Source organism: Lethenteron reissneri, unplaced genomic scaffold (genome assembly GCF_015708825.2).
Source record: "Lethenteron reissneri isolate LAM-NWPU_2019-01 unplaced genomic scaffold, ASM1570882v1 scaffold_213, whole genome shotgun sequence".
Lineage (NCBI taxonomy): Eukaryota > Metazoa > Chordata > Hyperoartia > Petromyzontiformes > Petromyzontidae > Lethenteron > Lethenteron reissneri.
In genome coordinates, this window is record NW_026891735.1 from 1 (window position 1) to 13,599 (window position 13,599).

The 13,599-nt window shown below is 48.3% G+C and overlaps 1 long non-coding RNA gene across 1 annotated transcript; it reads right to left on the reverse strand.

The window, feature by feature from the left end:
- Positions 1 to 7,913: 7,913 nt before the first annotated feature.
- LOC133339713 (uncharacterized) lies at positions 7,914 to 10,635 on the reverse strand. Its single transcript, XR_009754774.1, has 3 exons — positions 10,502 to 10,635; positions 8,534 to 8,589; positions 7,914 to 7,929 (listed from the first exon to the last, which is right to left on the reverse strand). It is a non-coding gene; the product is annotated as an uncharacterized LOC133339713 (long non-coding RNA).
- Between the last annotated feature and the right edge of the window lie 2,964 nt (positions 10,636 to 13,599).

Genomic DNA, 13,599 nt, shown 5'->3' on the forward strand with positions numbered 1-13,599 from the left:
CTCAACTCAGGTTTGCTGTAAATCACCACGGTCCCTTACGTTATGGCAAGCTTCGGGGAGCCACTTCCTGGAGTCGTGGAGTTACTCGTACGGTACATTTCATTAAAGCGTGTTTTAGAAAAAAAGTATTATAAATATTTTATTTCCATCATGAGGTCTCCTTTGCCAGTACCAAAATATAATAATAGGGGTTTTCCCCTTTTTTTCTGGCAACAAAACTGACACCTTTTGCAAGGAATCATGTTTACATTAACCACAATACTTTCAGTCAAATGCAAACAAAATACAATACTCTGAGAATCTTCTTGGTTCTTTCGGTAAAGTCACGTAGAAGGGAAATAATAAAATAATAAAAATAAAACATAATAAAATAGTTCTCACGACGTTTCGGCTACAACGCAAGCAGCCATCCTCAGGTGAAGAATGAAACACCACCAAGCTTGGAGCGTATATTTAAGCTGGGTTGGAGGGGGAAGAAGAGCGCCTTGACAAAATAATTTGCATATCAAGAGGAATTTATCATATTTATGGGAAATGCGTAGGAGGTGGGCGGGGGGTTTCAAAGTCATATTATGCCCGTGCATTATGCAGGATTAGCAGCATCAAAGGGAGGGGATAGGGGGTAGCATTAACAAAGGGAAGGAATGTTAATAGTATGTAGCTGCAGTTGCTAAACCACCACTTAAAAAACTAAAGTATAAACTACATAGTATCATCAGTATACTAAATATACTCTCCAATAAGCTGAGCTACTAACAGTAAGTAATACATTACAATTCTATGTCGCAAAAAATATAATATGCTTCCAGCTAAACTTTTTTCCCTTACATCACACGGGTCTACCCCGTACTATATACTATTATAGACAAACCCAAAATGAAATTATATACTGTATTACTATACACACTCTATAGCTTCGACTATAATATTACCCTAAGTATTATTCTACCCACCTTACTGTATACCACACTGCTGTATGTTCACTATACAATTACGATACTGTATATTACCTTATACACCGCATCAAACACTAAAATGTTATACTATTTATACAATCTGCTATACACTTTAAATCGAAATTTACTCTGATTGTTTGCATTGTCCTTGAAACTGATTGGTCCACACCTGAGACAGCTTTTCTTAGAGCCTTGTCTCATATGGTGTTCGGACCAGATGACGCCAAAAGGCGCACAGTCCAAAGACAACGCACTATCAGAGTAATGAGAGCTGCTAGCGCGGTTCGTTCACATCGCCACTGCTGCTATTGGCAACTTGCATGCGACAGGTGAACCGCAAAATTTTCTGGATCAGCTCCATCACTCACAATCCATGACTGCCCCAGTCGACTAAAAGTCTCTTGGCAGGAAGTGTCCTTTCTCGCCATCTTCAGGGCGATCAGCTTCCCTCGACCGGCGAATGCGCTGACAGTGTCGCAGCCTGTGAAGGCGTGCAAGGCTGTCACAGACGCTGTCTCCAAGTGACCTTGCCAGCTTGCTGTTCTGTGTCCCACACTTCTGGTAGACGGGACGGACGATGTCCTTCTGGAAGCAAAGACAATGCACCATGACATCAGTGTCCTCAGCTGTGATGAAAACTGCCATTGAAGGCCACATTTGCTGCAGGCAATGCATGCAGGAGCAGATGGGTCTCAGCTTCTTCATGCGTGGAGTGCAGCTCTGCTACTTCTTCACACTCATCTTCTGTCGACCTGTAGCAGATTTCCTCACAGGTCATGTACAACACCTTGCCATGCAGAATCTCTCTGTATCGTGGGAGTTTCCACTCTTCCACCAGAAACTTGACGAGACTGGTCTTGTTGGAGGGACTGCGCAGGAATTTTCTCCACTGCTGGACGTGGTGTCCCCCTACAAGGTTCTGGTGGTGTCTGCACCCCGGTTCAGTCGTTCAGCATCTTTGACCGACGTCTGTCGGTCAAGGCTGGGTCAAGGCTTTGTTGTTGACATTAATTTTTTGGACCAGGTTCATCCCGTCAATGATGGAAGTAGATGGGGTTGGGATGTCTTCTGCAGGAGACGCATTCTTTTCAAGCTCTCTGGCAAGTGCAGCCTTGTTTGCTGTTGTGCGCATATGCGGGCATGATACTGTAATGCGAGCGTATGCTGGGGGGTCGCCGGTTGGTGGGGTGGGCTTCGCCGCCTCAGCCTCTAAGCCAACCAGGTGACACAAACCATCGGGGGTAAAGTTCAAGGGTGGAGCCCGCGGGCGCTAGGGGGTGGTATTATCTGGAAAGTTCTTAAGGGGTGTGGCGAAGGGCGGAGTCTGGGTGACGCGGGAAGGAGATATAAGGGAAAGCCGGAAGGGGCTCGGGGGTCAGTTGGTAAGGGTTGGAAGCGAGGCCACGTCTCGGGTCTCCGCGAGCCATCGGCCACGTGGCGACGCGGAGACGGCTCTCAGCGCGCCGTCTGCCAGCGGTGCGTGGGAGCGGAGAAGCGGGAGAGAGAGAGCAGGCGCAAGAGCAGGACACCAGCTCACGCTACGCGGAATGAGGGAGACAGAGTCGCTTGTCGTCGACCTGGTTTATTACAATACCTTATGCGGCAACGGAAGCTCATTCATGCTAATCTCCCTCCCTAATCCCTCATCTCCCCCATTAACACAACTGACGCGCTTATGTCCGTGGATGTAATTCCTAATTTCCAGCTCCGACCCCGCTTGCTTGCCCATCACCACATATATAACTTTGTTGTAACTGCTCTCTCGCTGGTTCAGCAGTTCCACTGCTGGATTCTATTTTTTCCGCCTGAGGACGACTGCTTGTGTTGCGATCAAAACGTCGTGGTTTATTTTATTTTATACCTACCTGACTTTACCGAAAGAACCAAAGAGTACAGATTGCCTACCTTGTCGGGGATGACTTGTCATCTCACCTCGAGTCAGGATGTTGACGCCTGTCCAGCTACTTATTGGCTGGTCTTCTTGTTGTGACGTGCGTGCTAGGAACCAAACAAGGTTATTTTTCTTATTCTTGGTTCTTTCGGTAAAGTCACGTAGAAGGAAAGTAATAGAATAATAAAAATAAAACATAATAAAACAATTCTCACGACGTTTCGGCCACAGGTGAAAACCAGGTCTGTCGAGGCGACAGCGTCTGAATGAAACAGCACACGTGCTTGGAGCATGTATATAAGCTGGGTTGGAAGGGGGGAAGAAAGGGCGAGCTTCTCTGGCAAGCTGAGACTGTCAATGGCCAAATTATTGCAGAAGCCGCTGAACTCTATGAGATGCATGATCAGGATCATTAGCACCTGTGAGTAAATAGTAAAGGAAGACATGCTCGTTGGTTCTTTCAGTAAAGTCACGTAGGTAGACAAAATAATAGATCACAACGTTTTGATCGCAACGCAAGACAATGAGAGACTCTGGAATGGTAGGACAATCTGATTCTGGGTTGACTTCAGGCAGTAAGGCCTCAGGGACATCTTGACTCTTGATGTCCTCGCTCAATTTGATGGTTGCTTTAGCTATAACATCTTGAGCACCGACACTTTTCAGGGTGTGCAGCTCCCTTTTGAGAGACTGATTTTCTTTGGCAAGTTCCCTCATGGACAGGGTATCTGGAGCGAGGAGGAGTTTTCCTTTCCCATCAGGGAAGATGTGCAAGGCTCCAGCAACAAGTATAACCCGTAAAAACACAGTTTTTCACTATAAATCCTTTATATGCTTGGCGGCTAGAGTCCTCTCGTCCTCTGGCTTGAGATGGCTGCCACCTATGGGTCAGATGATTGTCTGCCACCATTAAGCAATTGGTAATTAAATATTTAATTTGTTTTCCCTAAACAGTGTAAAATTTTGGATTTATTTTTTTCACGAAAATTAATTGTCACACACAACGAGTCTGTGTGGAAAATGTCAGCTCGATTGGATCACGGGAAGTGGGTTAAAAAACGAGCGAAAGATTTGCATGGTCCTAAGCAAGCAAGCGAACTTAATATAAAGGATTTAAAAATATATTCGCCTGTGGAGGACGCGGGGATCGATCCCGCGACCTTTGGCATGGGAAGCGAGGGCACTACCAACTGCGCTACTCCGCCACGGCCTGTGGAGGGGTTACGCTCTGGGCTCTTACACTCTGACGTTCAGCCAAAGCCATGAATGAGTTCTATTTGAATATATGTAAAACATATTTTTTTGCCTAAAAAGTGTAAAATTTTGGGAATTTTTTTTCACGAACAATAATTGTCTGGCACAACGAGTCTGTGTGGAAAATGTCAGCTCGATTGGATCACGGGAAGTCGGTTAAAAAACGACCGAAAGATTTGCACGGTCCTAAGCAAGCAAGCAAGCACGCAAGCAAGCAAGCACGCAAGCAAGCAAGCACGCAAGCAAGCAAGCACGCAAGCAAGCAAGCGAACTTAATATAAAGGATTTAAAAAATACTCTCCAGCTTTTGCCTTATGTGCTTCTTGATTGATTCTGACTTGGACAATGCCAAGGGAGTTCATTGAAGCAACCAGTCTAGAAGTGAGGTCGGTTATTGGCTTCACTTGACGATTGCCAAAAAGCTCCATCCTGATGAAGAGGAACAGCTCATTGTATGACTGATTCACAGCAGCTTCGTACTGGGCTGCAGCATCATTTTATTCATTGCTGGCAACATCTTACTTGGAAACCTCCTCTTTGATGTACAGTCTACAGCATGAACTGTGGGAGTGCCCTTCAAAATATTGATCTTTCAGTTAATTATGTTAAAATACACTTGACACATGTTAAAAAACAAGATTTTCGCCTATTTTTTTTAGACATAAAACCACATAAAATTAAAATGACAAAAGATTTAAAAAAATCCCTCTGAAAATGTCTAGCTATTCCAAGTAGGAAGCAGTATGTAGAATTATGTGGCTTTACCTTTTATGAAACATGAGTTGTCAAACTCGGCATGCAAAATGCCATTTGGAGAAAATCGCAATGCTGGCTCTGGCACTGTGATGCTAGCAGCAATGAGATTTGAGAGTTTTACTTGTGTAGTGACATCGCAGATGTCACTGTGTGGTGCCGGCCCTAGTGAGGCATGGCGTGCGATGTACTTTCATCGCGGACATCCCGTGTGCAGCGAAATCGCGGATGTCACTGGGTAATGCCGGCTCTAGTGAGGCATGGCGTGCGATGGTATTGCCATCGCGGACACCCCGTCCACGTTGATGTAGTACCGTCCCTAGGGGGGCTCGGTGAGCGCTGAGTGACAGCGCTGAGTGGCACCACGCTCTGCGTGCAGTGCTGACCCCTACAGGTTGGGGTGCGAGAGTGCGGGCCGCAGGAACGAGGTTACTGTGGGCCATGGCACTCTGGTTGACCCCGAGAGACACGTGACCACTAAAGTCTACGCAGGGCCCCGAGGTGGTGGCTAGGGGGTGGTCACATGTCGGGGCGAGATCCAATGGGAAGGGTCTAGAAACGTCGAGAGGTTTCTCGAAGGTCGGCGTGGCCAAGGGCGTGGCCAGCAACGACCAGGGAGGACATAAACCAGGGTCACCACAGGGACCAGGGTTCAGTGTTGCTGTCGTCATCTGAAGATCTACATTCTACTTCTTAGAAGATTCACAGACACGTGGAGCTGGACCCAAGCTGGGGTCTGGTCTGTTGTAGCTACTCTCAGTGTGGTTAGCGTGGTTTAGCCTGGTGGTCCACCACCATAGCTGGCTTCTGGTAAAGGGGCAGTCACCACTTTGTGTTAATGTGTTGGTGTAAATAAATGTGTTGCCTCCAAGCAGTATGTCTGCGACTCAGTTGAATCCACTACACTTGTGATCCCCCTCTTATTGCCATGGCAGCAAAGTAAATATCCAGATATGACTAAGCTAGACGTCTACTCCAGAGAATAAGCTTTTCAATGATTGCAATTCAACTCGGTTATTTCTTAAAATTTGGAGACAAATTGCGATGAAAGATGCTTTATTTGCTTGGCGAAGTTTGTATAAAATCTTAAAAATTGTCAAATATAAATAGTTAGTTTTTATTTTATAAAATATAGTTAGTTTTTATGATTTTAATCATCAATAACACCAATAACAAAGTTATTGATAATAATTGTGTGCATATTATGAAAGTTAACAATACATTGAGGGTAAAGTTAGCACTTTAGATATCTTTACTGAACAGAAATTATACAGAACCACCAGTACTTTGCCTCTCCTGGCAGTAATTGAACATGAGCAAACAAGCTGCTGGAAACAGAAGGAAAATAGAGAACGCCAATCTATTCCAGACTTAACTAAGTCACTGACATTTGTAATGTGAGGGTATACCTGGGTGATTGAATGGTCACACCTCGTTTATAATGATTGGCTCTACCGGTCCAGGCCCATAACCAATGGGGAGAGGTGTAGGGGCGTGGCCCTGACGTATTGGGAAGGTGACACCTGGAAGGAGATGATTGGATCTGCTGGCTTTAGCCACAGCCAATGGGGTGACGAGTTAGGGGCGTGGTCCTGGGACCGTAGGATGTAATCTGGAAGATTCCAGGGAGGTTACCCAGGACTGGCTGAAAGGCACCACGTGACCCAGGGATTAAAAGGGGGGGAGACGGGCAACACGTGGTCAGAACTGGAACGAACGAAGGGAGAAGCCACGCAGGAGCAGGGGTCCAGAGCCTGTCACATGGTAGCGACAGTCTCTATCCCTCCCTCTCACGCTGTCTGTCAACAGCGTGAAGGAGTCAAATAGCAGAGGAGTCCGTATGATGAGAGCTGTGAACGAAAGATAATAAAAGAACCTGATTCCAGAAGTTGCTTCCACGACCTTTATTACACAGGCATACCTCGTATAGCGCTCGAGATGCGTTCTTGGTAAACAGAGTTGCTATAAGTGGAATGCCTGCATTTCCTGTCAGTCGTCACTGTAGCCATCACAATGACCCGTGTTGGTTTCTGAGTTCTACGTAAAATTCTTGCCATTAACCCCAAAACCACTCATCATCGCCGTATTGGCTTTGTAATCTACATCTACGGAGGCATGTGGGTTATCAAGATTTTTCCAGAGTAGTACTCAATCATTACGATTTTTAAATATACATTTGTACATATGAATTGAATAGATCAATCTCATTCGGGAAGTAATACATATCATATTCGAATCAAAATCAATATATACTTAATTTGTGCATACAAAACTGTATATGAAGTGCATTATAGCTTGCAAAAATAGAATACAGGTGCATAGATTTAGCACTTAGTTTACAGCAAACCCTTGCCCATCGCCGGGGTTAAGTTCCTAGTAAAAAGCCGCAATCAGAACATCCGCCTTCCCCAAACTCGAAGACAAATGGGAAAAATGGGCTTTGGTTCAAGGTTCCTAACGCACGATATAAATTAAAATCGCGGGTGGCTGAACCTCACTGCCTCCTCACTCTAGGCTGGAAACACCACGTGACCCGGGACCCACAATGGGACACTTGAGAGAAGAGACGAGAGACTCGAGACAATATGGAGATAAGATGGAGACAAGACAGAAAGAAGATGGAGATATGACAGAGATAAGATTGAGACACGATGGAGATAAGATGGCACCACACGTGTCCTTCCATGGCAGCAGCAGCATCATCGCGAGCAGTGCAGTCACGACGCGTACAGAAATCTCGTGATCAACCGCGAATGGTCCAGCCACAGCAGTGCGATCGGCGAACTCTGTACCTCAATAGCTATGGCACGAAATTGCAAAACCGCGATAGCTGAACCCACGAGAGGGAAGAGTTTGCTCTACTCGAATGTAAAAATACACTTTTTTTAACGGTATATAATTCACCCATTGGCTTCATATCACGGTAAGGAATCAACTGGTAAATATTCTTCCTGCAGTACAAAACAACTCCAGCAAGAGCACCCAGAGCAGTAATGACTTCAAGGACGATGCCAGCTACAGTTGATGGAGCTGGAGGTGAAGCTGGACTTGGCGTGGGTGCTGTGTCTGTCGGTTCTATTAAACACAAACGCAGACGACACGGAAACACGTGAACATCCAAGAGATGGACACAGTCAACGTCTTCTTCCTCTTCCTGCCATGTCCCCCTCCTCTCGTGCGGTCTCTGCCCTGCATCTCCTCCTGCTCTGCCCGTTGCTGCCTTGGGCCACCTCCGCGTCTACTCCCCAGTGCCTCGAATCCGAAGCGTTCGCCACTTCTAATCCCCTCGCTTACGGCCTGCCCCTCTGTCCCCGCTCTGGTGCCGCCACGTTCATCGCCCTTGCAGTTGCCCCCTCTTTTACTAAGCCAGCCCCAGCCAACTCCCTCTCTCCGCTCGAGTGAGATGAGCACCACCACTCCTGCCTCCTGCCCCATCTCTTCAGTTCTGACCGATCCAGTCCTGTGATCGCTGTTAGCGAGTAACACCTCGAGAGGGTGATGTGGCCAGCACCATGCCCGGCCGCCTTCGTCTCAGCAGTGCTGGCGTTTACACAATGCACCGAAGTTAGGGAATTGAACCCAGGTCGCTGGTTCTTAGCGCAGTGCGCACACAAACACACACACAGGAAGAATGACCCTGACAAGAGTGGCTCCTGCTTCAAGCCTCTCTCGCTCTCACCTGATCTTCCTCCTACATCTTATCCAACTGCAATCAATTGCTCCTGTTCACGAGCCCTGTTGAGAGAGGAGTGGACAGGCGTCGATCACACATCACCACCCTCGTCCACATGCAGATTGTGTCACTCGCACAGCTGCGAGTCTAACCCAGGGCTCACACCTGCCTGGCACCCGCATGGAACCACTGACCACAGCAATCACTGACCCTGATTTGAAAGACATCCTTTATTTAACCACGTGAAAACCCATTGAGATAATTGTCTCTTGTGATTGATCTATTTTATTTAACTACGTGAGAGCCCATTGCGATTCACGATCTCCTATGACTGACTCAGTCTCACGTCACCACTCCCACTCATATGGAGCCCTTGCCACTGACAGCAGCCACGGCTGGGAGTTTAACTCAGGGGTCCCAGCTGCCAAGAGCTCACGCAGGCTCCACGGAGCACAACTCTGAGTCACGGGCAGGCAGGGGGTTGGAGTTGTGATGCCGCAGCCGTGAAGCCGCTCTGCGGGCGCCCCACCTACGACCCCGCCGCCACCAAGCGACGGGGCTGACGCTGCTTCACCCTTTCACCCTCACCAACCCCCCACACAAACACACACCCACATAGAGCCTCGCGGGGAAGTCGCCTGGCCCACAGGTTTTCACCCAGGAGCCTCCCTCATAGGGGGTGAACATTCTCCACGGTTTTCCCTGAGGCCAGGGAATTGACTGAGGCTTTCCCCAGGCTGAATTACACTGCGGCGCCGTGAATTAACGTGGAAATGCACGATCAAGGCGAGGCTGTGCAGCCACCGTGGATAGAAAACACACATGGGTCAGCAGGCAGGTAGGGAGGCGGAGCCACGAACGGCGGGAAAATGGGGCCGTCCCTCTGATTGGTCGGGCGCTCGGCAGCAAACCGGGACACGGATGCAGCTGAAAAGCAACGGCGGGAAATCCCAGCAATCTGATTGGCCAGCGGGTCGGCGCCGAATTATCTTTGATGTGGAGGACAATAAAAGGGGCATGGAGAGTGAAAGAGGGTCTCTTCTGCTCGAGTGGAGATCAGGGTAGTCACCTAGCTGGCCACTGGAATGCCCGTTAGACGTGTGTCAGCGCAGCCAAGCCCCAGGAGGACTCCATTCAATCTCACCCCTCCGCGGCTCCCCATACATCCGAGGTGAACCGTGAGTACGTGAGAGAGAGTGGGAATTTAGAGTAAAATTGGAAGGAGGTCTAATTTCAAGGAGGCGTGGGAAATCGGGTTTAGACGGCCGGGGGCTAACCTAGACCTGCCCTGCTGACCCATGCTGATCCGGGTGAGAATATCTCGCAGACGCGCCGGTAATAATAAGTAAGCGATCGATAAACAGCCTCGTGTGATTTTTATGAGCGCGAGAAAAGTGCGTGGTGGTGTGTGTGTGTGCGCTCGCCGTAACGTGTGTGGTCGGTGCTTCCGTGGATGCACGCTTCGTTCTGTGGCTTGAGGACACCCGTGCTGCGAGCGGGCTCACACCCACCACGAACACCCGCCCCCACGGCCCTTTAAACGAGCGCTATTACCTGCCCACGACAGCCGCGCGTATGCGAGCGACGTCACTGCCCTCTGACCTCTGATTGGTGCGCGGGGTGGTGAGAGCAGAGACGTTGCGTTTGAGCGGCGGTGCGTATATGTGTGAGGGCTGTGGTGTGCCAAGGAGTCTCCTACTAATGTTTGAGGGAATGCACGTAGAGAGTGGGTGTGAATGACCCAAGGTGGCCCAGGGCCAGCCAGGCGTTATGCTTCGCAGGGGGGAAACGGCAGCAGCAATAAGGGAAGAAGAAGAGGAGGAGGAAGGGGGAGAGTAATCGGCGGCCAGCAGCCCTTACAGAGTCAAACTCAGGTGCTTGGAGAGGGCCTGCTCAGGGTCTCTGGCGTGGCCATTATGAGCCGTGTTCTATCACTCACTGTGAGGTTCTGGTGCAAGTACGGTCGATACTCACGTGGCTTCTGATTCTCTTGGCTGACTTTGTCTCTTCTTCCAGCAGTGTAAAACAACTCCAGCACCAACAACCAGAGCAGCAATGACTCCAACCATGATGCCAGCTACAGGTGATGAAGCTGGAGGAGAAGCTGGGCTTGGCGTGAGTGCTGCGTCTGTCGATTCTATTAAACACAAACGCAGACGACACGGAAACACGTGAACACCCAAGAGATGGACACAGTCAACGTCTTATTCCTCTTCCTGCCATGTCCCCCTCCTCGCGTGCGGTCTCTGCCCTGCAGCTCCTCCTGCTCTGCTCGTTGCTGCCTTGGGGCACCTCCGCGTCTACTCCCCAGTCACTCGAATCCGCCGCGTTCGCAACTTCTACTCGCCTCGCTCTCGGCCTGCCCCTTTGTCTGCACCTTGGTACCTCCACGTTCATTGCACCTTCTTTTACTAAGCCAGCCCCAGCCGTGTGAGCCGAATCCCTTTCTCCGCTCGAGTGAGATGAGCACCGCCACTCCCGCCTCCTTCCCCGGCTTTTCAGTTCTGACCAATCCAGTCCTGTGATCGCTGAGATCCATAGCACCATCCTCGTTTCTGTGCTGCACAGCGTCTGCTCCTCCTGCTTTTCAGGAGGAGCAGATGCGCTGTGGCTTTATTGAACGCGCATTCTGGCTCTACACGATACACCTAATGAGGACTGTTTTCCGGAACACGGGGGTGATGTTTCGGCCTTACGCTGCTGAGACTCTCATCTCCTTGCCGAAAAGTACTGTCGTGAGGGTGCTGCATCCATTGCAAGGTGTGAATTAATCCACTGTAAGAACCATTTAATTACCATTGCATCTTTTAGTTTGTGTGTGTTTTTGAGAGTCGTTTCTGTGACAAAGTAACACACTCGACATGCACAGCGATGCAATGGGAATGTTCACACAGTGCCGCAAGCATCTCACCGTCCATTCATTGAGGAATTTAGATGGCCGCCTAGATGGCGAATCGGCGACAGAGTTGGGGGCAAGCGTGGGGCTGGAAATTCATTGTTAGGTGAGAGCATTGGAGAACATTGGGCGCGAGTTCTGCGGTGCAGAGATGAGTCGGGGGTTTCATGTTAAGGAATGTACACACGCAAGACATGGAGAGTGACTCAGCATCCTTTAGTACAAAAACAAGGGCAGAAATCTTGTAGAATTAGTAACACAGAGGGAGGGGTGAACATTTAGGGCCCAAGAAGGCAACCCAAGTTTTCCCACAATGTATATTATCTGTCGAACGCGGTTCTGCCTAACACGTCATTTTCTAGGAACGTAACCCCCAGCATCCGGCGAGGCCTGCCTGTGAATGTTAAATAGTGACGATGCTATAATAACTGAGCCGAGATGGAGGCCATTGTTCATGATTATCTTGCGGCTGTGTTCACCGGCGAGGTGTTCACCCTCAACGCACGGTAGCTGAGTATCGTGTTCATTAGTGAACGGTAGAACAGCATTTGATGAGTTTTGGGGCCAACTTCGGCAGTAGGCAATAACTCCAAATGGAGTCATGGACAGCCAGCAGGAGAGGACTATCATCGCTGTACCGGTTTTCTGTTGAGGCCGTAAATCGCCTTGCAGCGCCTGCATCTGCACTTGAAGTGAATCTGAATCAGAAACTTATTCCCCTTTGAGCTAAGAAGCTCTTTTTTCAGACATCAAAGCATTCCACATCCCACAAGTGGAGAACAATCTCATGGGACACAGACAGAGAGAGACAAGAACTCAAGCTACCATTGGATCCTGTAGACAACTCAGTAAATAGTCGAGTTTCTTATACTACAGGATATGATATCTGTGAGAAATAACAAAGACCCTTTATGGCTGTGCCACAGAGTAAATTTTCGTGTTAAATCTGGACAATGAAGAGAATTAGCATTCTCGCTTAGAGAGAATAATAAAACGGTGGGTATTAAATAGATCAAGGGATGACATAATGCAAACCTGGTTCATTGTGAACGTTCAGCTGCAGATACCCGATGTCTTGCATGCTTGGCTTGTCGTGTCGATAAATCGTGACCTCACATCGATATCGTCCAGCGTCGTGGGTCTGGATGTCGCTGATAGTGATGGAGGCGTTTCACGTGGACTCATCACCCACCCAAGTCACCTGCAACGGCCGGAGGCTTCTCTTTCTGGATATGATCTTATATACCTAGACGGCAAACGTGAGAACACACCAGGGCATGACTGTGTGTCCACATAATAGACGTGCTCATATTCCAAAAACTGACATAATATGTAAATCACATTGAATTATAACAGATAAATATATAATACAGTGAGGGAAAAAAGTATTTGATCCCCTGCTGATTTTGTACGTTTGCCCAATGATAAAGAAATGATCAGTCTATAATTTTAATGGTAGGTTTATTTGAACAGTGAGAGACAGAATAACAACAACATCCAGAAAAACGCATGTCAAATATTTGACCCCCTCTCAATCAGAAAGATTTCTGGCTCCCAGGTGGCTTTTATACAGGTAACGAGCTGAGATTAGGAGCACACTTTTAAAAAGAGTGCTCCTAATCTCAGATTGTTACCTGTATAAAATACACCTGTTCACAGAAGCAATCAATCAATCAGATTCCAAACTCTCCACCATGGCCAAGACAAAAGAGCTCTCCAAGGATGTCAGGGACAAGATTGTAGATCTACACAATGCTGGAATGGGCTACAAGACCATCGCCAAGCAGCTTGGTTAGAAGGTGACAACAGTTGGTGCGATTATTCGCAAATGGAAGAACACAAAAGAACTGTCAATCTCCCTCGGCCTGGGGCTCCATGCAAGATCTCACCTCGTGGAGTTGCAATGATCATGAGAAGGGTGAGGAATCAGCCCAGAACTACACGGGAGGATCTTGTCAATGATCTTAAGGCAGCTGGGACCATAGTCACCAAGAAAACAGTTGGTAACACACTACGCTGTGAAGGACTGAAATCCTGCAGCGCCCGCAAGGTCCCCCTGCTCAAGAAAGCACATATACATGTCCGTCTGAAGTTTGCCAATGAACATCTGAATGATTCAGGACAACTGGGTGAAAGTGTTGTGGTCAGATGAGACCAAAATGGAGCTTTTTGGCAT